Genomic DNA, 27,910 nt, shown 5'->3' with positions numbered 1-27,910 from the left:
TCATCTCCCTTGTTATATGCCAACAGGGTGGTATTAACCACAAGTCATTGTTTTCTATGGAAACAATGACCTTCAGACCTGATAATGTGCTTTGGCATCGGGGCTTCAAAGCAAACGCAGAGAATGCCCCTGCGCCTGCCCTGGCTGCTCTGATAAATCACCCATCAATGGAGTCTCGAGAAGAGACTCTAGCAAATGAACAGATTATTGAATTTGTTCAGGTCATTGGAAGTATGCGAGCCTGTCTTGGATAAAGAAAGCAAATAGGGCTGCCTCTTCTGTGTCACGTTCTTCATGATGCAGGCTCTTGAATAGAAGGGGGCAGCGCCAACCCTAAGGCTAGACTCACCCTGGCTAATTTTATTACATAATTTCTGGTTAGTGCACCAGGCTGTTGATGTATTTTGATAATTTCAGAAACAGATATGTACTTTGTTTGCTTTCTGGAGATGGATTTGCTTGGGGCTGATTTCACTTTTCCTTCTTAAAACCTTCCTTGTCTGCCTCCTGTGGCTTTCTGCAGTCCTGGGTCACTTAGTACCTTTTCCTTTCTTCACTCAGTGTCTACCTGAAGATCATCACCAGGGTCTGTCCTTGGGCACCACACCTTCCCTCTCTCCTGTCTCTCAACCCTTCACCCGAATCTGCATCTACAGCACCTGTCCCTTGCTTAAGTCCCACATTTGCTCTAGTCTGTTAGCTACCCCACTGCATGTCCTCCTAACACCTTAAACTGGACACATAAGCTCAGTTGGCCATTTCCCCTCAACACCAAAGCAATCTTTCTCCTAACATCCTTGTTTCTCTCCTATTAGCCGTATGTCATTATCTAATACCCAGAATAAAACCTTGGAGATAATTTTGCAGTATTCCTCATCTGCCCACTTTCAGTCTTTTCAGGTGAAATTCATCGTCTCTTATCTAGAGTGCTGGAACAGGCTCCTAACTGCTCCTCTCTGTGCCTCTAATCTCTTCTGATTCCGTTCATCAGAGGTGTTCCTAGATTAAGAATACTGACATGGTTTGGCTGTGTCCCCACCAAAATCTCATCTTGAGTTGTAATCCCATACTCCCCACGTGTTGAGGGAGGAAACTGATGGGAGGTGACTGGATCTCACGGGTGATTTTCCCCATGCTGTTCTCATAATAGTGAGTCCTCATGAGATATGATGGTTTTATAAGGGTCTAGTCATTTCCCTGCTTGCTCTTCTGTCTCCTGCCACCATGTGAGGAGGTCCAAGTTTGCTTACCTTTTGCCTTCTGCCATGATTGTAAGTTTCCTGAGGCCTCCCCAGTCATGCGTAACTCTGAGTCGATTAAACCTATTTCCTTTATAAATTACCCAATCCCAGGCAGTTCATTATAGCAGTGTGAAAAAGAACTAATAGAAATACTAAAAATAATTTTACTCACACACCTTCTTTTACGTCTTTTCTCACATACCTTTCAATCTGCTGTGACTTCCTATGAATTATTAAAACTCCACAGCTTAGGCGTAAGGGTACTACACCGGCCTCCACTTATAGCCCTCTCAGTATTCCCTAGACCAGGTGTCAGCAACCTACAACCCAAGAGCCAAATCCAGCCCAGCACATGTTCTTACAAATAAGATTTTATTAGAACTCAGCTACACTCACTTGTACATCTATTTTCCAGGTACTCTGGTACACCATATGGATGTTGTGTGAAATAGTGGCCTACTGAAGTTTACCATCCAATGGTAAAGATTCACATCAAATGAATAGTCACATACCTAGGTGTGTGATTGCAAACTGTGATCAGTGGTATGAAGATAAAGTCAAGGTGCTATTAGATAATATGACAGAGAATCTAATTTAAATAAGCAATCAAGAGAGTCCTCCTTAAGGCTAAGAGCAAAGGATTGGGGTGACAGTATTCCAGTCTCAGGGAGTGGCTGGGAGAAGGCCCTGGGGCAGAACAGAACATGGCAAGTCTGAGGACCTGAACACAGGGGCCCCTGTGGCTGGTGCCTATGTGGAGAGCAAGGAGGAGGGTGGACCAGGCAAGGCTGAAAGGTGAGTAGGGGTTTCGAAGGTCATACCAGGAGTGGGATTTTTTCTTTTCTTTTCTTTTCTTTTCCCCACATAGATCTATTGTATAGTTTTGAGCCTGGAAGAGCCTGCTTTGAGCCTGTGCAGTTTATTTTTAACTCATTTTGGCTTCTCTGTGGGGACAGAATAGAAGGGATGACAAAGAATATCCTCTCATCTAACTCTCACTGCACTTTGTTAATCCTCTTTCATGACCTTCACCACCTTCTACCTTGTATTATAGTTATTTGCATAATATTGTGCATTGTAGTTATATGTGAACATGTCCTGTTGCCCTGCTATGTGGAGGTCCTGAACTCTCTTCTCCATCTGAAAATCTTCTACACCATTCACCACAGTATATTGCACAAAGTAAACACATAATAAAGAATTGATGAATTATGTTGAATTAGTTGTCCAGATTACCCTGCTTTCACAAACTTCCACATTTCTCTGACCCTTAACGTTTTATTTTCAGCTCTATTCATTAGTCTTATTGCAAAAGAACTGAATTTATCCCTCAGTATTTCTATAGGCAGAAGTAGGACTGATGGGGGAAAATTACATACATGCTGATTTGGGCATAACATGAAGATTATCATTTATGAAATTAGAGTTTAGCAAAAAATGGAATCAACTGTCACGTGAGAGAAGAAATTGCCAGTCATTACAAATTTGAGCTGTGATCATACACGGTTGGTCAGAGATGCTATGGCTGATGTAATATGTAGAATGATGGCTCCCAAAAAGATACGACCATGTTCTAACACCAGGAACTTGTGAATGTGGCCTTATTTGGAAAGACTATTTTTGCAGGTATAATTGGGTTAAGAATCTCAAGATGATATTACCCTAGAGTATCCAAGTGAAGTAAGGGGTATGGCTGGGGCTCTGCATAGTGGGCATGCTGGCAGGTCTGGGAAAAAAAAACTCAACACAGAAATGGAGAAGATGTTAAAGAAGTTGGTTCCAGATACTCTGTGTAACACCAACAATATGTAAGATCATCTATGCTGTCCAGGTGAGGACAGACAGAATAAGCCCTTTATCTCTCCACTGTGTCTCTTAACCTGGGAATGGACTTTTCTTTGGGACCAGTTTTTGTGTAGTTAGTTGTATTAGTTCATCCTCATACTGCTGTAAAGAAATACCTGACACTGAGTAATTAATAAAGAGGTTTAATTGGCTCATGGTTCTGCAGGCTGTACATGAAGCATAGCAGCTTCTGCTTGGCTTCTGGGGAGGCCTCAGGAAGCTTACAATTATGGAAGAATGTGTAAAGGAAGCAGGCATGTCTTACATGGCTGGAGCAGGAAGAAAAGAGCAGGGGTGGGTGGTGGGGTGCTATACACTTTTAGACAACCAGATCTCATGAGAACCCTATCATGAGAACCTCACCAAAGGGCGAAATCTGCACCCATGATCCAATCACCTTCTACCACACCCCACCTCCAACAATGGGGATTATAAATGAACATGAGATTTTGATGTGGACAAAGATCCAAACAATATCATTAGTCAATTGAATAGTTATGTAAATAAACCATTCAACAACTGAGCTTTTGAAACACGCTAGTGACACAAATACAGTGTATAGGTATAGGAAGGAAAGGAACAGAAAATACTAGCTATCCAAATAACTTCACTATCAGTTTTTTGTTTGTTCGTTTTTTTGAGACATAGTCTCACTCTGTTGCCCAGGCTGGAGTGCAATGGCATGATCTCGGCTCACTGCAACCTCTGCCTCCTGGGTTCAAGTGATTCTCCTGCCTCAGCCACCCGATTAGCTGGGATTACAGGTGTGTGCCACCACACCCAGCTAATTTTTGTATTTCTGGTAGACAGGGGGTTTCACCATGTTGACCAGGCTGGTCTCAAACTCCTGACCTCAGGTGATGCTCCTGCCTTGGCCTCCTAAAGTTCTGGGATTACAGGCGTGAGCCACTGCACCTGGCCCACTGTCTGTTTTAAAATCAGTTCTCAGGAAGAAAAATTAGGAACCTTGTCACTAATATTTTTATTGAAAGGTGTTGAGGGTAAGAAGCCCTAAAACTAAGGAATATGGGTGTGCTTATCGTGTTAGATAGAGGGACACCAAAGATACATGCAAACAGCAAACAACCCTGAGCTCATCACTGTGCTGGAAGGATAATTTCTGGTTGGCAAAGTCCATTTGTCACAGGATTGGGATCTTAGGGTAGTGGTTAAAAGCAGATGGTCAAGTCCCATCAGACTTGGGGCTAAATCCCAGCTGCACCACACCAACTTACTCATGACATGACCTTAAACAAATGACTTTTTCTCCTGTGCTGTGAAAAGGGACAGCGTAATTCCAATGAGGCCCGAGGAGTGACACATTGAGACCTAGACATGGGTCTCGTGCCTATACCTAGCAGGTTCTCAACACATTCCTGTGTTTACCTATATTATTTGCAAGGTGCTCAAGCCTCTGGTTTCTGTGTCACTCAGGGAAACATAACTGAGGAAAACAGCAGAGAGGAGGAGAATTTGGACCACCTGCTCTCCATGGCCCAGAGCAAGGGAACTAAACACTAAGTTCAGTTACTGAGTGTTCCTATCAAGATGCTCAAACCTGGCGTGCACCAGCTGGTTTAAAGCACATAAAGCAGAAGCTTAAGAACCAAAGTAAAATCTAAGTCTGCAGAACAAGAGAAATAATCTCTGTGCCCAGGAATAGAACTTCCTGAAAGTCCTGGAATTCCCTGGTCAGAGGGGAACTGTGTGCTTTTGGTGAGCAGGCTCCTGTGGGGAGCTTCTGGTTTACCAAATACACAGTCCCACTCCAGCTCCCCAAACTGTCTCCCTTGGCTTTCCCCAGATCATCCACATTTCCCTCTAACTTCACAAAAATGCCCCCACTCTGAGCCTTGTGCTGTTACCTCCTACCGACTGTTGATAAGTATTTTAAGCAGATGTAGTGGAATTAACAGAAAATCTATTTATAGGATATTTTTCTTGAGGAACTTGAAGATACAATTTGAGAGATGCCAAAGTCCTCCTGGAGCTATTTCTGTACCTGCAGAAAGGTAGATTAGAAAGATGACTGCCGTCTGATGAATGGTGTGGATAGTCTTCGGGCTACGATCCTGGAGTTTCTGTGCAAGCTATGCTGCCCACCCACTGGCAGGCCGAGGCACATTGCTGACACTCGCTGTGCCTCAGTTTTCCCGCATGCAAAGTGGAGATAAAAATATACCTCCCCACCGGGGATGTTCTGAGGATTAACGAAACAATATCAGTGAAGCACTTTGTGGTGTTATATACCCCAAAAGGTATTACCATTATAAAAATGCACAATATAAGACTCTATTTTTACTTTGTGACTTTGATGGCATGAACAAACTTCACCCTCCAGCTTTTTAATATGATTATAAGCCCTTTACAAGAATACAGCTTTCACTTCGCACAGCAGGATACATAATATTTCTTATAAATTTAATTTAGAAAACGGCAGGAAAATAATGTTAAGGATTTGCCTTAAACCTACTAAAGCAAGGCAATTCCATTAATATTGCCACTCCATCTTTAACTCGACACATTGTGCTTTAAGATGACAGTCTTCTAAGATCCCTGCTATTCTTTGGAACAATAAAGGTAAACTTGAGATACAGGACACATTTTGTCTCTGAATCTTTTTTTCTAAAGCTGCCTAGTCAGATCCTTAACAGCCTCCTTAATGTGGATTTCTTCTTTTGAAGCAGTAGTCTGAAAAGTTCTGAGGTAAGTTTCACGTTGACTTCCAATAATGGATGTCCTTCATTTCGCACTCTGCCCATCTAGAACTTCTGAATGCCTGCGGTCACAGGGGATCTGGCTTAAACTCTCTATGCCACAGGAAGAAGTGGAACTTAGGAAGCTTTTAGGTTGTGGTTAAAGATGAGAAGTTGCTCTCTTCAGGGACTGAGAATACGATTGGCGGCTTTGAACAAATCGGCTGGTGGAACGAATCCTGCATCTCTTCTCAGAAGGGACCTGTATTAGTTTCCGATGGCTGCTATAACATATTCTCACAAACTTTGTGGCTTAAAACAACACAGATTTGTTATCTGACAGTTCTGTAGGTTACAAATCCAACGTGGGTCTCACTGGACCAAAGTCAAGGTATTGGCGTGGCTGCGTTCCCTCTGTAGTCTCCAGGGGTCACTCTTTTTCCTTGTCCTTTTCAGCTTCTAGAGGCCACCTGCATCCCTTGCTGGGAGGTAACTCTCTTCCTCCATCTTCAGAGTTAGCAAGAGTGGGTCAAGACTTTCTTATGTCATCACTCCGGCCTTCTGTACTGCTTCCCTCCTCCACTTTTAAAGATCTTTGTGATTACATTTGGCCAAACGAGATGATCCAGGATAACTTCACCCATCTCCAGGTGAGCTGATCAGCAACCTTAATTTTATCTGCAACCTTTACTCTCCTTTACCACATAACTTAACATATTCATAGGATTAGGACACAGACATCTACGGAGGGAGCATTATTCTGCCTACCACAGGACCCAAATATATTTCCAAACTCTTGCTAAAGTGGACGGCAGGGTCACCTGAGCTACAGGGAAGGTGTAATAGGAAGCTGTTACCAGTGTCAAAAAGTATGCTGGACCACCAACTTTCCCCACCCCTCAAGTTTCTCACTCCACAGGCAGTGAATGCCCTCTTCCTTATCAGACCCCACACTCCAAATTCCAGTCTGCACTCTATTCACAGATAAGAAGCCCATCAAACTGAGGCCACTGCTGACCCAAGTATCCCGTGTAGACAGCAGTTACCTTCCTACAGTGATCTGGATGCATCTTGATTATTCTAAATGCCCGAAGTGGAGGTTACGAGTCTCACCCTAGACCCCCACCCTCCATCTGTTGAAGTAGCCACTGATTTGTGTTTTTGTGTTCTTGACTGAAGCCAAGTCTGGCCAAAAGTAAATTTGGCAGTGAGTGGTATTTGTATTTATTACAATGCACCTACATGGTGGGTCATATAGTTTAATGACCTTGAACAAACCCAGATGGTTTGTTTGACTCTAGGGTCATGTTGCATCCTCACTTAGAGTCTTACTACTTGCAGGGACCCAGTGCCCTCAAATGTCTCAAAACACCCAGAATCCCATCATCAGTTCCCTTTTCCTTTCCTTTCCCCTTATCTCTGTATGAACTCTGTCTTAGAACACCACTGCCTTGTGAGAGGCAATTGGTTAATTTTTCTAGGAATTCTTTATTCTTGGAAAGAAGTCCTCAGGAGTAATGGAAAGGGGCTAGGAGTGAGTTCCCACACCCTGACACTCTGACAAGGAGACACCTTTGGTTGTCAGGGCCCTCAGATCATTCTATAGGGCAGCTGTCTGTGTTTCAGCCACAGCTCATCTCATAGGGAAGCAAACGAAGCCCAAAGCATCCCCTCTGCGAAATTCTGTAGTATGCAAGGAGGGAAGTGTGCTGGATTTACTGGCAACCAAAGATTAATTGGGTCTGTGTGGGTAAGTGGTTGATGGGACAAGGTCAGCCTTTGCTCTGTGTCAGCTTGAAAGGGGATGTTGGGAGTGGAGTCAGGAGGCTGTGAAGGGCGGCCTCAGGGTCAGAATGACAGCAGCTCGGGGAAGGCTCTGGGCTGTGAAGTAAAACAACCACAAGTGTAAATGACCCGAGGCTCTGACGATGTGCAGCAGTGATGTGCGTGCTTTTAGACTGACATTCAAATGACTGAAATATCACCCGCCTCAGCAGCCTGATCTATACTAAGGGAGAGTGAACTCAGATCATCAACTGAGGGTTTAACGTTTACTAAACAGAGTGTTAAAAGGTTTCTCAGTCCCTGAGGTTTGAAGCCTTTGTGATAATGTCACAGCAAGGTGCAGTTAATGCAATGCATGGGTGGCCTGTTTAAAATATTTACCTCTAAATGAGCCTATTAAATTTCTAAAAATATTAAGTCTCTAACAGATACAACCCTTTTCCACAAAGACAGATTCAAAGAAAAACACATCAAATGCATAAGCGGGCATCACTCCTGATCCATTTGAAGCTGGGAACTGAAAAACAACCCTAGTTATTTCTTATTCCATCTGGATATCTGTGCTCAAGGAAAGATTGGAAGGAGGAAAGTAAAAGAAAAATAGGAATTTTTCAAGTATGAAAATGTTATCATGTAGAACAGTGATCTGATTTAAGGCATGTGCTTCTACATGACACAAGTGGAATGGCTGATGTTGAGAGACAAAATCCCATTGTCAGGACAGCCTGTTGCTCACTCTCCGAGGGGTGGGTCTTCTTGGTGCAGTCACTGATCCAGGGTGTGAACTTTGTCCTCAGAACACAAAGCACATCTCAGAGTTTGGTTCTTCTTAGAAATGAATATAAGTTTAGGGGCCTGACTCAAGCTAACCTAACTCAACAGAAACTACATGTAAACACAGTGTTATCTTCTTACTATTCATTTAGAAATATGCTTTTATTGGTGGCCAAGATACTCATAAAGCAGCTCTCTAAGAAGCCAAGTTAATAATCAGAGTTTCCTGATTTGTAGAGACATATATCAAAAGAAGGTAGACGCTGTGAGGTCTAGTTTGTCCAGGTCATGGAGTGACCTGTTAGAGTTTTCTAAGCCCATCACAGGGCATACCTAGTAGTATCACAATAAAACTAATATTTATTTAGCACTCAAACATAGCAAGCAGAGAACTAAGTAGTTTACAGTCTGGCAATTATTACTCCTATTTTACCGAAGAGGACATTGTGGCTTAGAATTGATCGCTTGTTCTAGATCACATAAGCTACAGAGTGATAGATTTGAGGTTACACCCAGGTCTGTCTGACTCCAAGCCCAGACTCTTACCGGCCATTATATACTTCCTCTATGGTCACTGGGATGCTCAGATTCTCAGATTTACTGCCTCTTCCCTGACAGTGTTGGAAAAACACTGCCAAATCCCTGCTTTCCGACTCTCCTTTGTTTAAGCTGCCACATTGACCATTCCTTTCTGTTAACATAATTTTTCTTCTGTCTTCTGTCTTCTAATTCATTCTTTACATCCCAGCCACAGTGATCTTTCTAAAACACAAATCTGATCCTGTCACTCCCCTGCTTAAAACCTTTAATTGGTTTCCATAGAATAAAGCACAATCTGTTTTTCTTGGATTTCGAAGTTCTTGATAATCTGCCCGCTGCCGGCCTCTCCAACCTCACCTCTCCACCCTCTTCCTCACCCCACTTTATACTCCTGCCGCATTTAACTTTTTCCGTCCTTGAAGTCTCAATCTCAAAGCCAGTTAATTTCCCTCACTGTCTCTCTGGCTCTCACTCTGCCAACATTTCTCCATATCTTTTCATTCCCCAGTCTCTCCTTTTCTCCTCACCTCCTCTCCCTCCAGTGCTCATTACCCCCTCCTCTTCTACTATCATCATTCATCCATTCATTCCACGTATATTTATTGAGCATCAAATGTGTATCAGGCAAAATTCCAGGCCCCAGGGATACAGTAGCAGACAAGATGACAAAGAGTTTCTGTTCCAGTGGTGGTAGAGAAACAAGAATCAAATAAGCCAAAAAAAGAGGGTAAATCACAGATGTTGATAAGTGGTATGCTGAAAATTACAGTGGTAGTGATGTGAAATTGAGTGGAAGGTCAAAGAAGGTGTCTGAGGAGGTGACCCTTCTTTGTGATCCGAACGATGAGGAAACCAGCTCTGTGAAGATCAGAAGGACCAGCCTTCTGGAAGATCAAAGGCCCGGAGCTGGGAAGGAAGTTGGTGAATGGGAGGCACAGAAAGGTCAGCATGTCTGGATGAAGGCAACAATAGTGGGAGTTGAGGCGGGAGAGAGAAACAGGGGCTACATCACATACGCCTTTATAGGTCAGGAAGAGGAGCTTGGATTTGATTTCACATGCACGGGAAGCCACTTAATGCTGGTAAGTGGCACAGTCTGGTTTAGCTTTTACGAGAATTACACTCTGGATGCTGAGTCAGGAAGCGATGTGTGTGTGTTGGGCTTGGACAAGAAGAACAGAAGCAGGGGGACCTGTCAGGACTTCTTCCCTGTGGGCCACATGAGAAGTGACAGTGCTACACCAGAGAAGTAACTGTAGAGACTGTGAAAAAAGGGAAGATTCACGGTGTGTTTTGGAGTGAGCAAAATTTGTTACTGGATTGTGCGTGGGTCTGAGAGGACTGGGAGTGAGGGTAGGGGTTTGAGGTTGAGGGAATTAGAAGAATCAAAGATGACTCCTACAATTTGGTTTATGCAATTGAATCGATGTGGTGACATTTTTACAGCTGGGAAGGACAGACTGAAACTGGTAAATCGGTACTATATGTTCTGTGAGGGCAGGGAAAGGTACACATACAATACGTGTGATATATGAGGGAGTGAATTCAGTTCATTATCTCTACATGTATATTCATTTTATCTGGATTAGATAATAGCTCCAATTTAACACATGCATAATTGTTTATCAGTTATGTGTCTTAACATTTTCTCAGCCAACCTGCACAGATTATTTCTTGAGGTCAGTCATTTCTATATCTAATGAATCTCATCTCTTGGCTTTTGATTCTAATTTTACTTTCAGCAGCTGCAGAGGTGTCAAAGGAGGGCAGAGACTGTGCTTTGTTTTATTATCAGTACCTAGTGCAGTGTGTAGCAGGTGGCAGATGTTCAGTAATAATTTATTAAATGAATAAATCGACCAATGTCTAAAAAATACTTGGAGCCAGACTTCAGCTTTATCAAACATTTTATAACAATAGGGACATCAGGGAATGCCAATCTGTCCTCTCCCAAATCTCAGTTTTTCACAATAGACATAGTTGGCTGAGGTGACCTATGTACTATAAAGAGATATAATTCAAGGAATATATTATTTACAACACAACAAAATGAAATTTCAAACATTCCTATGACTTTATTTATCATCATCCATTTTCTTATGAGAAAATCATTTGGAAACTTCTCATACTGAGGAGGCCCCTGGGAACGAAATGATGTTCTGAATGTCTAGTTTAGATCTCCAAACCAATTTCAAGTCGCTCAGTTCCTTTGCTATAATGCAAAGGATCATATTATTTCCTGCCCTCTGCCCACCAACTTCATGGATAACTTGAGGACTAAGAAATGGGTGTAAAACACTTTTCTCAAGCCAGTGCTGTGTGTTACATTACACTGCCAATTTCAGCAACATCTGCATTTATTCCGTGACGCTTGCATTATAATAATACGTATTTAATTGTTCTGTAATACTAGGGCTATGGTCATTTTGGGTGCAAGTTCTAAGGTTGAGTAAAAACACAAAGCAGGCTGATACTATTTGCAAGGTTTGGACTCCAGAATGGCTTTTGTCTCTATTTCAATAATCAGGCTTAAAGAAGGCTTGGTTATTCAACCATCATTTATTGAGGTCTGTCATGGTTATAAAGTATGTGACAAAATAAACACTTTGGGATTCAGAATAAGCACTCTTCCAGGAGTGACAGAAATTTAAGTTTCTTCCATGATTAATTGTAAGTTTTTAATGGAAAGCAATAATGAGTAAAGATTCCAGTCTTAACAAAATTTTCCTTGGGCGCTGTGGCACCAGCATGATCTTATAGTCAGAAAAGCACCTAGGTAAAGCAATCAGATTATGTCTTGTACTTTAGGTTTATTCTTCTGACCTAGAGAATGGATACTAAGATAGACTAGGTAACTGAGGAATTTTTTTTTTTTTTTTTTTTTTTTTCAGGGAAGAGGAAAAAAAGGCAGGAATTAACTTGTTTTCTCATATAGGAAAATAAAACAAACTCCTTCAATGTAGCTAAGTCTTGATGATTTTGTCTTCCAACAAACCCCTAAACATAGATAAAGTGGTTCAAGTGCCAATTTGAATTTGGCAGGCAAGTTGGGCTGCAAATGATCTAATTTATCTCAATTCAAATCAGCTTAGCAAATTTGGAAGATGCTACATGAAAATAGGTAACATGGGAGTCACAAACACATGAATTTTAAGGTCTTTAAGCAAAAGTGACTTTCTAGGACAAACCACTTCCTGTTCTCCTTCCAGCAAACAGTGCACACAGAAACCAGGGAGACAGGACAGGCTACTGGGTACACAGCTTTCCGATTTAAATGCTTGGCTGAAAAATAAGAATTATAAACCACCTGCCTTCATTTCAGAGGGAAAGAAACTTTCAAAAGGCAACAATCTAGCTGAAACCCTAGGAAGAAGTGGGAGTACAAAGAGAGGCCTCAGTAGGAGAACACAGTAATTATTCAATAATTATTGGCAGTGAATAAAGTGCATGAAATGCAGGTGTAAATTATAACGCAGGAATGCCATCATCGTCTAATGGCAGTGCCTCCTCGGTCCAGAAAAGAGCACCCCCGTGGATTCCTCTTCCAAACCCTTTACTTTGCTAGGGGAGCTTTAGAAAGAGCAGCAGACTGTGAGTTTAAGAAAGTCACTAAAATTTTATAAGAGGATTGCAACTCGTGTCATCTAAGCATTTTAGAATTTTATCTTCCCTTTTCTGAGTTTGGCAATTTTACTATAAAATATAAAGGACAAGTTGCTGATTTGGTTTCTTAACTTACAAAAAAACAGCAGCACAAAAAGAAAACTGAGCCAAAAATTAGACTTTTGGGCATGGGCAAATCTAGTCCATTATTTTTAAGGCAGTTAGGGCCACTGAAAACAATGACTAGTGGTATACAATGACCTATGCTGATATATTGCTTTGTGGTTTTCGCAGTGCTTTTATATCCATCTTCTCATTTGACTCTCACAGCATCCTGTTTTAGGTAGGAATTATTAAGTGAAACAAGGAGTATGTAAGGTCTCTGGACTACGCTTGGCTCATGGTTGGTGTTTTACAAGTGAGACCATTGGGATGCAGAGAAGTTAAGTGAGGTGCCCAAGGTCATGCTTTCTGTTCAGGCCAAAACCACCTCTCAAATGCAAGTCTTCTGATTGCAAGTGCAAATCACCTTTCCACTACCTAATTCTGACTTTCTGACTTCCCAAGGCACGTTAAGAGAAAACCTGAAAACATCCATCTACACAACAGCTTCTAGTCCTTCCCTGGATGGAAGCTGTTAATTGGTAGTAATGTCAAATAATGTACATATCACCTCTTTATTTCATCTTTTGTTCTTTGATAGAGGTGAAGATGGGCAGAAAAATGAACCATCAAAAAAGGAGAAGGAGGATCAATGCATGACTCACGAATCAGTCTTGCTTTACTGAAAACTTGCAGAAGAAAACTCAAGATTTTCTTCATGCACTTGATTTGCGGTAATACAGCCTCAAGCAAATAGTGCATTTATCTGATATGTGCACGCTGGAAACTTTCTGTCTCATACTCTCCAGAATCTCAGGACTCACCCAGCACAAGAGAGGGCTGGAATTTGGAAAACATAAGTTTGATTTAAAACCGAAGGACTCAGTGAAGATTTCTGTATCTGAATCTCTCTGCCTACCTATTAAATGTTGTTCCCAGGGAGATCAGCTCCAACCGGAACCAGAGTGAAGCTTCAATTCCCCTATCGATGGACAACACCTTCACCCATCTAGGCATCTAGACATCTAGACAGTGACCTATGTCCCACCTAGACATCTAGGCACCGAGACATCTAGATACCTAGACATGTCTAGACACCTTCCCAGCTCAAAATCCCAATCCAACTCGTTCCTGGTCGTTCCTACTTGGATGTCTCACAGACACTTCAAAATCAATGTTATAAATGAAATTAATCCTCTATCTCCTGACCCTCAATGGCCCTCCCTCCTCATTTGTGTCTTGCAGAATGACCCCACCATTCACCAGTTGTTCTAGCTGAAACCCAGGAGGCCACAACAGGATGTGAGTGACCCACAGAGATCCAAATGCTACTGAGAGCAGCACTGAGGGCCCACTCAACTCCAGGATGAGGGGCCCTGGCATGACAGGTACTCCTGATGAGTACTTTAGCCATCCTGCTCCAAACTACTTCACTTGCTTTATCCCTGCAATTCCCTAAGATAACAGTCCCCGGAACTGATCAGCCAGTTTCATCTAAGGCGGGGTCAGTAAACTGCTTAATTTTCCAAATACAGTTTTATTGGGACTCAGTCACACCCATTCATTGATGTCTTACCTATGGCTGCTTTTGCTCTACAGTGGCAGAACTGAGTGTTCATAACAGGGACCGTATGATCACAAAGCTAAAGTGTTTATAATCAGGCTCTTTACAGAAACTGTTTGCTGGTTGTGCCTTAAGAGGACATCGGGATTAATCCCTGATACACTATATTACTTCCTACCTCAGTTTCCACACATAAAAAAGCCCACAACCCATCCAAGGAACTATCTCTGTAATGGCTCCATGCAGCCCTCTTCTGACCCAAGCCCCTACTCCTCCCTGAGTCCCTAGACCTTGCAGCTGGGTTCTCTGGAACTCACAGAATGCCATGAGCAAAAATTCTTAAATCCTCAACCTCAATATTCCTTCCATTTTGCTCTTGCAGATACCTGACTTTCCCTTAAGACAATGCTTCCCATGTCAACTCTCTCCAGTGATGCCTGTTTTTCTCCCACCATCCCATGTACCACATGTTCATCATCACTTCTAGACTATTATTCTTCCTGCTCCTCTCCCCTACAAATGTCTCTGACTGTCATACTTGATACTCCTCCTTTTAAGAATCACTTACTATCCTTCCAGTTTTCTACCTTTATTAGTTGAAGAACTTAGGCTTGGCTTGCTGGAAATTTCCCTATCACTCTGTTATCATTCTTTGTGTCTTTAATATCTATGTAGATAATTTGTCCACCTTGTCCTTGCCTTCAATGACTTTATCTTCCATTGCACCTTAGTTATCCAAACCCATGGTATGCTTTGTTACCAACACAGACGTCTCCAAAATCTCAGTTTAAAGCACCCCACTTTGATCACCACCTCCTATTTTTCTAGCTCACTTGCTCTAATACTTTCGTACCAATGGTTTTGTTTTGTTTCGTTTTACCGCATTGGAATTTTCTATCCATTGGCTCTACTGCTTTTTACTTTCTATCACTGTCCATGTTCTCACTTCCATTCTTTACCCAGCTTAGACTCTGTGGTCCATATTTATAATTGCTCCCTTGCATTGACCCATGAATCACTTCTCCCCTTCTCTCTCCATCATGTTCACATTTAAAATCCCAATCCCTATTAAATCTACCATTTCACACTCTCCGTTACTGCTCCCAAGCAGCTGATCATGGCTGAGAAAAACAGGCACAAAACCCTGCTAGTTTTAAACTAATGACTACAATCCTCAAGGGGCTTTCCACGTTGCTCAGGAAATCTTCAACATTTCCCATGTCAACACATTCTCCCACTCTCTTAAATAAATATTTCACACTTATTCCTCTCTCTTGTAATCATCAACACCCCACAACCACACACATACACAGCAATACCCTCGCTTTGTATTCCATCAGGGGAATAGGTAGAACACGCTGGTCTCTCTCTGTCTGTCCCTTCTCTCTTGTTCCACCTTCACCCTTGTTAACAAAGGCAGAGTGATTTCTGTTCCTGTCAAGATCAACCCCTCCATGTGTACACTGGATCCTGTTGTGCTCTGGCTTAGCCAAGTGCTGTACTTCTACTTCTAACCCCTTTTATTCCTGTGTTTTCCTCTTCGCTGTATGCTATATTCCCATCAGCAGACAGACTTGCTGAAATATCTCCAATGTAAAAAATAAAATAAAAACGCAGCAACAAAAACACCTCCTTTGACCACACATTGCCCTTCAGCCCCTTTTTTCTGTTCCTCTTTGGAATACAATTTTTTGAAAATATTCTCCACACTGCATCAAAAGTGAACCTTCAAAGCTATAAATTAAATCATGCTACAACTTGGGCTGTAGATTCTCTGAAGTTTTCCCAATATACTGAGAGTAAAATCCCAAGTCCCTACCATGGCTTATAGACCCCCTCCTTGACCTCATTTTTTATTTCTTTTCTCTCTAGGGACACTTTCTATCTGCTTACCCAGCTTTACTTTCCTCATTGCCATCAGCCGGATAATGCCAACCCCACCCCACCCCCACCACTAAATGTCCATATTCTAATCTCCAGAACCCATCATGGCAAAAGAGATTTTGCAGATGTGTTTAAATTAAGGATATTGAGATGTGAAGATTGTCCTAGATTATCTGAGTGGAACAGGAGCCCTTGCAAGAGGAAGGTAGGAAGATCAGAGTCCTAGAAGGAGCTATACCCACAGAAGCACAGGTCAGAGTAGGGCCATGGCAGGAAGGGAGCCAGGAGCCCATGAAGGCACATGGCCTCTGGAAGCTGGAAGAGGCAAGGAAATGGATTCTCAGAAGGAACACTGTGCCACTGACACCTTGACTTAACCCATAAGATTCTCTGTTAGACTTCTGACCTCCAGAACGGTAAGAAAATATACTTAAGGTATTTTAAATCACTCAGCTTATGGGTCATCTGTGACAGCAGCAATAGGAAGTTAATGCACTGGTATTACTTTGTTTCTTTACCTGTTTATTATCTGTTTTAACTAGTGCAATGTAGGCCCCATAAACTGAGGGGTTTCTTTCTCTTTTTCACTGTAACGTTCCTAGTGGTCAGTATAGTGGATATTTGTTGAATTAACAAATGTTTGTAGAAAAATGAATGAGAACCACTTCCTCCTTGACTGAAATATATTTTTTTTTATTCTTCTTTTTACTCTCTGCCACTAGTCTCTGGTACCAAAGACACAATACATAGCCCGAGGCCCTCCTTTTACCCCATACGTCTGCATTTGCATGTTCAGTCTAACAGTATTGAAAAGCAAGCCTTTAAAAACTGAACTCTCAGGCTAGATAATCTGCCTCAGTCCATCATTTTCAGAATACAAAACTAAGGAATTTGTTTTACCTTATGGAAAGTTGTCCATGTCTCCTGTATTCTGCATGATAAATGAGGGGACAGATTAATAGGAAGGGTACCAACTAGAAATTAATTAAGCCTTAAATTCCCTTAAATCCATTCATTATCTTTCTCTCTCACTAGAATATAAGCTCATGATGGCCCAGAATGTCTTATTTACTGCTTTATCCTCAAAGCCTAGAAGCACATTGGTACTTATTAATAGTAGGCCCTCCATCAGAGTTTAGTGAGTGAATGAGATTTCTTTGGTTCCTCCTTCCTCTCAATCCCAAATCCAGACAGTCACCAAATCCAACAGATTGCTTTTCTTAGCATGTTTAAATCTATTCTCTATTCCCCACCTCTTACCTTTACTGCACTTCGCCTTAGTTCAGGGTTCCCATGAGGACACTGAGATGAAGGCAGTATTCTCTACATTCCCAAACCTTCTACCCTCTGCTGTCAGGGGGGGTTTCTCGGATCTGATTATTTTAGCCTCCCCTCCCCACAAGACGTCTTCTATGGTTTCCCTATTGCCCATAGGGTGGGATCCTCACTCCTGGGTATGGCCTCAGTGATCAGCCACATCCTGCCCCGATCCTGCTGCTTGCCCATTCATTCCTTCTATTGCCTTCCTCAATCTCAGTGAACCTGCAACATCCAAGGTCTAGCTGTTGCTTAGCATCTCTGTGCTGTTACATAGGCTTCCTCCTGTGTCTGCGTTCTAGTTGTCTGTTACTGTATGGTAAATCATTCCAAAACATTGCAGCTTAGAACAACAGTCACAATGTTTTGTGGTGATTTATTCTTCCTATCTTCATGGTGTTAGACATTTGATGCATCTACGTGGTTCTTGCTTGTATTCTCTCATGAGGTTGCAGTCGGCTGGTGGCTGGGGCTGGAGGCATCTCAAAGGTTTCCTCATTCATATGTCTGGCAATTGTTGCTGTCCATGGTCTGGGAGCTGGGGGCTCACAAGGGCCTCTCCATGTGACCTGGACTTCCTCATAACATGGAGTCTAGATTCTAAGAGCAAGCATTCCAGACAGACTAGGTAAAAGTGGCACGGCCTTTTCTAACCTAACCTTGGAAGTCACATGGCATATTTCTGTCACATTCTACTATTAAAAGTGAGTCAGTAAGATCAGCCCATATTCAGGGGCAGGGGAAATCCTCTGACACTTGATGTGAACAGCATCGTGCACGTACACGAGGGGCAGGAATTGACGGTGACAGTCTTTGGAGACTAGCAACAGTGGTCAGGAGCGCATTCTTCTCTTCCATTCTTCTATCTTCATCTACTAGCAGACATGCCATTCACATTTCAAGACCAGGCTTGTCCCTGACTCCCACACCTTGAGGCAGAATTCAGCCTCCCTCTTTCAGAGGCCTTGTTCTTCCCCTGGTTTGCTTCTCTCTTGGCATTGATGGGGTTCAGGACACACTATCCCAAAATATGACACGTTGGCATTGGAGAAAACAGCAGAAGCAGGAAGGTCTCTCTGCCCTTCTCCCCTGAAGCAGGCAGTGAAGGAGTTCTCTGACTTTCCTCTGACGTGGTTTAAGACCCTCACTGGAGAAGTACTATCTGTAGACCCAGAGGAAGGAAATATGCTTATCCTCAGAGAGAGAGAGAGAGAGATGCCAAGAAGAATCTGAACAAACAGGCTTTGCCAAGTTTCCCCCAGTCTACTACCATGAGCTCACACCCACTGTGTTCAATCATACTTTTCCATGACTGTCCACTCTTCCTCAAACTTAGTACAAAAATACATAGATCTTCCCTTTTCTTTAGATCTTCATTTCTGAAGGCTCATGTGTCATGTAAAATTTGTATTAAATACATTTGTAGGCTTTTCTCTAGTTAACCTGTCTTTTGCTGTTGGTGTATCAGCCATAAATCTAGAGAGAGATGAGGGAAAAAAATCCTGTTCTTTCCTACAGCATCTACAATATATAATTTAAATTCCTTGTTTACACAACTGTCTCTCCTGCTAAACTGTAAGCACATTGGGATCTGAGTCTGTGTTTTCTTATCTGTGCCCAGGAAAGGGTTGGGTCCAAGGTAGGCCCGTAAAAACATGTCTTGAAGGAAAAAAAAAAAAATCAGTTTCTTTGTTTTTGAAGATTAAATTAGCCAGAAACATGCTTCACACAATTGATATTTGATAAAAGAAAGTCTAAATGGAAAGGCTGACAGGTGAGTTTTAGGGAGCTGTCATCTGAGCCATACAAACCATGTTCTGTCTGTGTATTGGTAGGATTTCACAGGATCCTGGGTACATTTAAGGCAAAAGACAAAAAATTACCTCAGTGTAAGAAGGTATTTTAAACTCATTTGAAGAGGTCGAGGGTCACAGCAGTAAATGAAACTTTCTACTGAAGAAAAGAGAAATTTTGAATGTCGCTGAGCCTTACAAGTCCTGGTAAGCTGGAAACACCTTTGCAGGTAGAAAAAGCTTTAGTGTTTTTTTTCTCAGTGGACTCCAGCTGTTTGTGGTTTGAGCCCACAGGGCGCCAGGGCACCCACAGAGAAAATGGTCAGGCTCTCAAGCTCCAGCTGACACCATGACTGGGAATTATCCCAAAAGTTTACCGACTGATCAAGCGCATAATAAATTAAGGAAACGTTTAGCCAGGAGTGATAAGAAAATCTAAAATACTTCTCTGTTCAGATTTAATTTTCCAAGCAATAAAGTTTCTAATATTAACAAAGGTGGTGGAGCTCTTAAATTATTTTTTTAATCTTTTTACATTTCTTTGAATATCTCCTTCCAATGACTAATCGGGAGATGGCACCAAAATAGCAGGTGAGCTGAATTGTTCCCATCAGCATTACAAAGCCAACATTTTAAGGATTCAGTCCTTTTGGATTTAATTTCCTAATTAGCTTTTTTAAAGAGAAGTACAAAGGTTCAAAGCTGCTGCCTTTCTAGAATTCAGGTATTTAAAGCTCCACTGCAAACCTGGAAACTTAATTTCAAAATTAAACAAAGCAATCTGTACAGAGCATCTAAATAAATATCTAATAAAATCTGTTTATAGTTTAGCCAAACTGAAATTTAGGACAAATCTTACTATGATCTGCTCCTTTTAAAAATCTAACACTTTGTGGGCATAAATCGTGTCTTCATAAACCCTGTACTGAGGTTTATTTCATGCTGTTGGTAAGGTGTGAAATAGCAATTTTATAAATATGGCTGATATTCTTTAAGTATTCTAGATAGTATTCTAGATCAGACTAACAATAATAAATACTATTCTAGATCAGACTAACTAATAATAAATACTTATTCTTTAAGTATTCTAGATAGTATTCTAGATCAGACTAACAAGAGGTGCTGATTTTTCCCGAGTGGTTAGGGAAGCAGGAAAGAGTTATGAATGGTAAAGGGCAGGCTAGGGAACGTGATAACTCTTGTATTTCTCGAGAATCATGTCTATATAGCACAGTTTTTCTGTTTAATTTGACTCACCAAATTTTAAATACATTCACCCATCAACTGTATGCATCCTTTCCTCTGATTACTTTCATGAGTTTATATTTTGAAAGCTCCTCCAAATCCAGATTTTAGGGAAATGTACACCTGTATTCTCTTTTGTAATTGTATTTATTTATATTTTTAATGATGTCAAATTCATATAACATAAATTAACCATTTTAAAGTGGCACTTAGTATATTCACAATGTTGTGCAACCATCACCTTTACTTAGTTTCAAAACATTTAATCACCTCCAAGGGAGAACAAAAATTCATAAAGCATTCATTCCCTATTTCCTATTCCCCTCAAACCCCAGCAGCCAATAATCTGCTTTCTATCTTTTTGGATTTAGTTATTCTGGATATTTTATATAAATGGAGTCACATGATATGTGACTTTTTGGTATAATTTCTTTCACTTAGTATGTTTTTGAGGTTCATCCGCATTGTAGCTGACACAAGTACTCCAATCTTTTAAGTGAATGATATTCCATTGTATGACATACCACATTTTGTTTACCCATTCATCCATTGACAGACGTTTCCACCTTTGTGGAAATGGGGTGGAAAAGGGGTATTTCCACCTTTTGGCTATTATGAACAGTGCTGCTGTAAACATGTGTGTATAAATATTGGTTTGAATCTCTTCTTTTAATTATTTTGAGTATATACCTAGAAGTAGAGTCGTTGGGTCTTAGGATAATTCTTTATTTAACATTTTGAGAAGCATGTTTTTATTTTTGTGTTTAATTTTTAAAATCCATCTGTAAAGTTAGGTTCTGAATGGATTATTTCCAAATTACCCATTTTACCTAAGCTATTTATTGAATAATTCATTCCTTACTCTTTAAATTTGTGGAGCAGGCGCCAGAGATGAGGCAAGTAGGCAAGGTAAAAAAACTTTATTAGCTGGCCAATGTGAAGGAGGAAAGGGCAAGGTTCACCGGTCTCCTGCCGTGGAGGCCAAGGAAGTCGCTCCGGAGTTCTCAGGTGAGGTTCCTAGGTCCGCATATGAGCGGGGCCAGGAAGTCCGCGCCAATGTCTTCGGGGAACAGCCTTTTATGGATGGGGCTTGAGGTGGGCAGGACAAGGGGGTGGTGGGGGGGTGGGGTGGTAAGGGCGTCTTCATAGGCGTGGCTGGGTAAGTTTCGATTTCTTTGTTTTGACATCACAATGCGGAGGCGCAGCCAATCAGTGTTTTTCCCGGGCGGGGGAGTTTTTCCTGGGCGCGGGGAAGTCGCTGATGAAGAACCCGGAACTGCGCCATCTTGTTTACCTTCTTTACCTTCTTTCATCTTGTCCTTTCTCCCTCACCTGAACAATTTTCCAGCATCAGATACTTAAAAAATATTATTACTATGGCTCTGAAGATTTTCAAATATCTTGTAAAGAAAGACCTTTATTATTTATCTTTTTCAAAATTTTCTTGGTTTCTTTCCTTTTATTACTTTTCAGATTAAATTTAGTATCATTTCTGTAAAGTTAAACATTTCATTGCTATTTTAATTGAAATTGCATTCAAGTTTTATATGTTATTTTGGGAGGAATTGACATTGTATACTTTTTAGTTAGTATGACTCTGCATTTTGTTTTATATTCTTTAGGATATTTCTTATAATTTATTTCAGTTTGGTATTGCATATTCCTTGGTAAGGTGTCTGGCTATTTTATCATTTTACTGCCTTCATGAATAATACTTCCTCCCAACTTTAATTTGGAGACTGCTATAAACTGAATGTTTGAGTCCCCTCAAAATTTCTATGTTGAAGTCAAACCCCCAAGGCAATGGTATTAGGAGATGGGGCTGTTGGGAGATGACTGGGTCACCAGAAGGAAACCCTTTTAAAATTAGTGCCCTTATGCTAGAGGCCCCAGAGAGCTCTCTGGCCTTTCTGTCCTGTGAGGACACAGTGAGAAGATTGCTATCTGTGAGCAAAGACACTGACCATCACCACAACTTGACTGTGCTGGCATGGTCTTCCAGACCTCAGACTTCCAGCCTCCAGAACTATGAGAAATAAATTCCTATGGTTAGTCACCCAGCCTATGGCTGTTTATTATTGAACCTAAAAAGACTAAGACAGGAATATTTATATTTTTAATCTCATTAATTCTAGAATATTTTCAGTTTATTATCTGATATTTTCTACATAAACAATAACATTATTTGTAAGTAGTGATTATTTTCTTTCTCTTTCATATATATATATATGTATTTTTTTTTGAGACAGGGCCTCGCTGTGTCACCCAGGCTGCAGTGCATTGGCGCGATCTCGGCTCCCTGCAAGCTCCGCCTCCCGGGTTCACGCCATTCTCCTGCCTCAGCCTCCCGAGTAGCTGGGACTACAGGTGCCTGCTACAGCACCCGGCTAATTTTTTGTATTTTTAGTAGAGATGGGGTTTCACCGTGTTAGCCAGGATGGTCTTGATCTCCTGACCTTGTGATCCACCCGCCTCGGCCTCCCAAAGTGCTGGGATTACAGGCGTGAGCCACCGCTCCTGGCCTCTAATGGTTATATTTTTATATATTTTTGTTTAGTTAGAACTTTCACAACAATAAACTTTATTTTGTTTATTATACTCCCAGTGCCTATGAAAATGTGTGTGAACTTTATATATATATATATATATATATTTGTCTCACATAATAGTTGTACATATTTATGATAGTGATGTTTCAATACATACAATGTATAATATATAATATATAATGATCAGATCAAGGTAATTAGCATATCATCACCTCATCATTTATTTGTGTTGGGTACATTCGTTATCATCCTTGCAGCTATTTGAAACTACGTATCATATTTATTGTTAACTACAGTCATCTTGCAGTGCTATAGAAGGCTAGAACTTCATCCTATCTAGTTGCAAATTTGTCTTTTTTAACAAACATCTCCCAATCCTCCACTTCCCCCTACTCTGCCAGCCTCTAGCATTCCCCCCTCCTCTGTCCAGCCTCTATTCTACTTTTTACTTCTATGAGCTCAACTTTTTTTCAGCTTCCAAATATAAGTGAAAACATGCAGTGTTTAACTTTCTGTTCCTAGCTAGTATCACTTAACATAATGTCTTCCAGTTCCATCTAGGTTGTACAAATGACATGATTTCTTTCATTTTTATTGCAGAATAGTATCCTGTTGTGTACATATACCACATTTCCCTTTTCCATTCGTCTGTTGTTGAACACTTGGGTTGATTTCATATCTTGGCTATGTGAATTGTGCTGGCAAAAACATAGAGGTGCTGATGTCTCTTCAGTTTACTCACTAATTTCCTGTCTTTTGAATAAATGCTTAGTAGTGAGATTGCTGGATAATATGGTAGTTCTGTTTGTAGTTTTTGTTGAGAAAGCTTCATACTGTTTCCCACAGTGGTTGTACTCCTTTACATTCCCAGATACAGTGTGTAAGTGTTCTCTTTTCTCCACATCTTCACCAGCACTTGTGATTTTTTTGACTTTTTGATAGTAGCCATCCTAACTTGAGTCAGATAATACCTCATTGTGGTTTTGATTTGCATTTTCCTGATAATTAGTAATGTTGAGTATATTTTCATGTATTTATTGGCCATTTGTATGGCTTGTTTCAAGAAATGTGTGTTCAGACCATCTGCCCAATTTTCAATCAGACTTTTTTTTTTTTTTGATGTTGAAATGTTTGATTTCCTTATATATTCTGGATATTAATCTCCTGTTGGATAGTTTGCAAATCTTTTCTCCCATTGCAGATTGTCCATTCACTCTGTTAATTGTTTATCCTTTACTTTGTAGAAGCTTTTAAGTTTGATATAATACCATTTGATTATTTTTGCTTTTGTTGCCTGTGCTTTTGAGGTCGTATTCAGGAAGTCTTTTTCCAGAATAATGTCCTGAAACTTTTCCCCTATGTTTTCATCTAGTAGTTTTTTTGTTTTGGGTCTTACATTTAGGTTTTTAATCCATTTGAGTTTATTTTTGTTTAGGGTGAGAGGCAGGAATGTAGTTTTATTCTTCTGCATATGAATATCTTGTTTCTCCAGCACCATTATTGAAGAGACCATCCTTTCCCCAGTGTGTTATTGGCATCTTTGTGAAAAATCAGTTGACTGTATCTATGAGGGCTAATTTCTGAGTTCTCTATTCCATTCCACTGATTTGTGTGTCTGTTTTTGTGCCAGTACCATGCTGTTGTATTACCTCACTTAATATGATCTTTTGAAGGCCGGTAGTGTAATATCTCCAGCTTTGATTTTTTTGCTCATGATTACTTTGACTATTTGAGTTTTTATATGGTTCCATACAAATTTTAGGCTTATTTAGGGTTATTTTTTCTATTTATGTGAAGAATGTTATTGATATTTTAATAGGAAGTGCATTGAATATGTAGACTACTTTGGTTAGTGATATGGTTTGGCTGTGTCCTCACCCAAATCTCAATTAAACCTCCTTTTCTTTCCAGTCTCGGGTACGTCTGTATGAGCAGCGTTAAAACAGACTAATACAGGTAGTATGGTGTTTTTTTTTTTGAGACAGAGTTTCACTCTTGTTGCCCAGGCTGTAGTGCAATGGCGCCATCTCGGCTCACCACAACCTCTGCCTCCTGGGTTCAAGTGATTCTCCTGCCTCAGTCTCCCCAGTAGCTGGGATTACAGGCATGCGCCACCACACCTGGCTAATTTTGTGTTTTTAGTAGAGATGAGGTTTCTCCATGTTAGTCAGACTGGTCTCGAACTCCTGACCTCGGGTGATCCACCCACCTCAGCCTCCCAAAGTGCTGGGATTACAGGTGTGAGCCACCATGTCTGGCAAGTTATTTTGACAATATTAATTCTTCAGATCCATGAGCATCGGATGTATTTTCATTTGTTTGTATCCTCTCAATTTATTTAATTCCATGTTATCCATGTTTTGTAGTTTTCCTTATAGAGGTCTTTCATCTCCTCGGTTAAATTTGTTCCTAGGTTTTTTGGATCTTTTTTTTTGTTTTGTTGTTGTTGTTGTTTTTTTGAGGTGGAGTCTTACTCTGTTGCCCAGGCTGGAGTGCAATGGTGCAATCTCGGCTCACTGCAACCTCCGCCTCCCGGGTTCATGCCATTCTCCTGCCTCAGCCTCCCAAGTAGCTGGGATTACAGGCGCCCGCCACCACGCCCAGCTAATTTTTTGTGTTTTTAGTAGAGATGGGGTTTCACCATGTTAGCCAGGATGGTCTCGATCTCCTGACCTCATGATTCACCTGCCTCGGCCTCCCAAAGTGCTGGGATTATAGCCATGAGCCACTGTCCCCGGCCACTAGGTATTTTATTTTATAGTGATCATAAAAAATAGGATTGCCCTCCTGGTTTATTTTCAGCTAGTTCATTATGTGTAGAAATGCTACTGATTTTTGTATGTTGATTTTGTATCCTGCAACTTTACTGAATTAATTTAGCAGTTCTGAGAGTTTTGGGAGAGTCTTTAGGTTTATCTATATATGATCATGTTGCCAGCAAACAGAGATGATTTGATTTCCTCTTTTCCAATATGGATGCTCTTTATTTCTTTCTCTTGTCTAATTGGTCTGGTTAGGACTTTTAGTACTATGTTGAGTAAGAGTGGTCATAGTGGGCATCTTTGTCTTGCTTGTTCCAATTCTTAGAGAAAAAGCTTTTAGCCTTCCCCTATTTGCTCTGACATTAGTTGTACCTTTATTGTATTGCTGTACTTTCCTTCTATACCTAACTTAATAAGAGATTTTATGATGAAGGAAGGTTACATTTTATGAAATGCTTTCAGTATCAATTGAGATGGTTATATGGCCTTTGTCCTTGATTCTATTCATGTGATGTGTCACATTTATTGATTTGGGTATGTTGAATCATTTTTGCATCCCTGGAATAAATTCCATTTGATTATGGTGAATAATATTTTTGATGTATTTTTTGCTGGTATTTTGCTGAGAATTTTTGTGTCTATATTGGTCTGGGATATTGTTCTACAGTTTTTTGTTGTGTCTTTGTCTAGTGTTGGTACCATGGTGATACTGACCTCATAGAATAAGTTAGGAAGAATTTAATCCTCTTCAATTTTCTGAAATACTTTGAGAATAATTGATATTAATTCTTTAAAAGTTTGGTAGAATTAAACAGTAAAGTCATCTGGTCCTGGACTTTTTTTTTTTTTTTTTTTTTTTGGTGATAGACTTTTATTACTGATTCAGTCTTGTTACTTGTTATTGGTCTGTTCAGGCTTTCTGTTTCTTCTTGAATCCATCTTGGTAGTTTATATATTTCTGGGGATGTTTCCATTTCCTCTAGGCTTTTTATTTATTGGCATATGGTTGTTCACAATAATTTCTAATGATCCTTTGTATTTATGTAGTATCCATTGTGATGTCTCCTTTTTGACTTCTGATTTTATTTATTTGGGTCTTCTTTCTTTTTTTTTACAGTGCACTGAGTGGTTTGCCAATTTTGTTTGTCTTTTGAAAAGCTAACTTTTTATTTACTTGATCTTTTTTATTTTGGGGGAGTCTCAAATTCATTTATTTTTGCTTTAATCTTCATTATTCCTTTGCTTTTCCTAATTTGGGGTTTGGTTTGTTTCTGCTTTTTCAGTTCCTTGAGATCGATCATTAGTTTGTTTATTTGAAATCTTTTACTTTTTTAGTATAGGAATTTATTTCTGTAAACTTGCTTCTTAAAACTGCTTTTTCGGCCGGGCGCGGTGGCTCACGCCTGTAATCCCAGCCCATCGGGAGGCTGAGGTGTGTGGATCACAAAGCCAAGAGATTGAGACCATCCTGGCTAACATGGTGAAATCCTGTCTCTACTAAAAATACACAAATTAGCTGGGCATGGTGGCACGTGCCTGTAATCCCAGCTACACGGGAGGTTGAGGTAGAAGAATGGCTTGAACCCAGGAGGCAGAGTTTGCAGTGAGGGGAGATTGCGCCACTGCACTCCAGACTGGGCGGCAAGAGCGAAACTGTGTTTCAAAAACAAACAAAAAATGCTTCTTCTCTTTTCCAAAGCATTTGGTATGTTGTGTTTCAATTTTTACTTGTTTCAAGGAATTTTGCAATTTTCTCCTTCATTTCTTCCTTTACCCACTGGTTATTCAGGAGCATGTCATTTAATTTTTTTATTGGTATAATTTCCAAAGTTTCTCTATTATTTATTTCTAGTTTTATTTCATTGTGGTCAGGTAAGATGCCTGATATGATTTTGACTTTAAAATTTGTTGGGACTTGTTTTGTGTACTAACCTATGGACAATCCTGGAGAATGTTCCAGGTGCTTATAAAACGTTCTGCAACTGTTGGATGAAATATTTTATAAATGTCTGTTAGGTCCATTTGTTCTATGGTGCAGTTTAAAACTTATGTTTCTTTGTTCATTTTCTGTCCACATGATCTCCGTCTAATGCTGACAGCAGGGTGTTGAAGTCCTCAACTATTATTACATTGGGGGCCTCTCTCTCCCTTCAGATCTAACATTTGCTTTATATATCTGTGTGTTCCAGTGTTAGATGCATGAATTTACA

The sequence above is a fragment of the Macaca fascicularis genome, chromosome 17 (genome assembly GCF_037993035.2).
Source record: "Macaca fascicularis isolate 582-1 chromosome 17, T2T-MFA8v1.1".
NCBI lineage: Eukaryota > Metazoa > Chordata > Mammalia > Primates > Cercopithecidae > Macaca > Macaca fascicularis.
The sequence above is the reverse complement of the archived record's forward strand: the minus strand, read 5'-3'. Positions refer to the sequence as shown.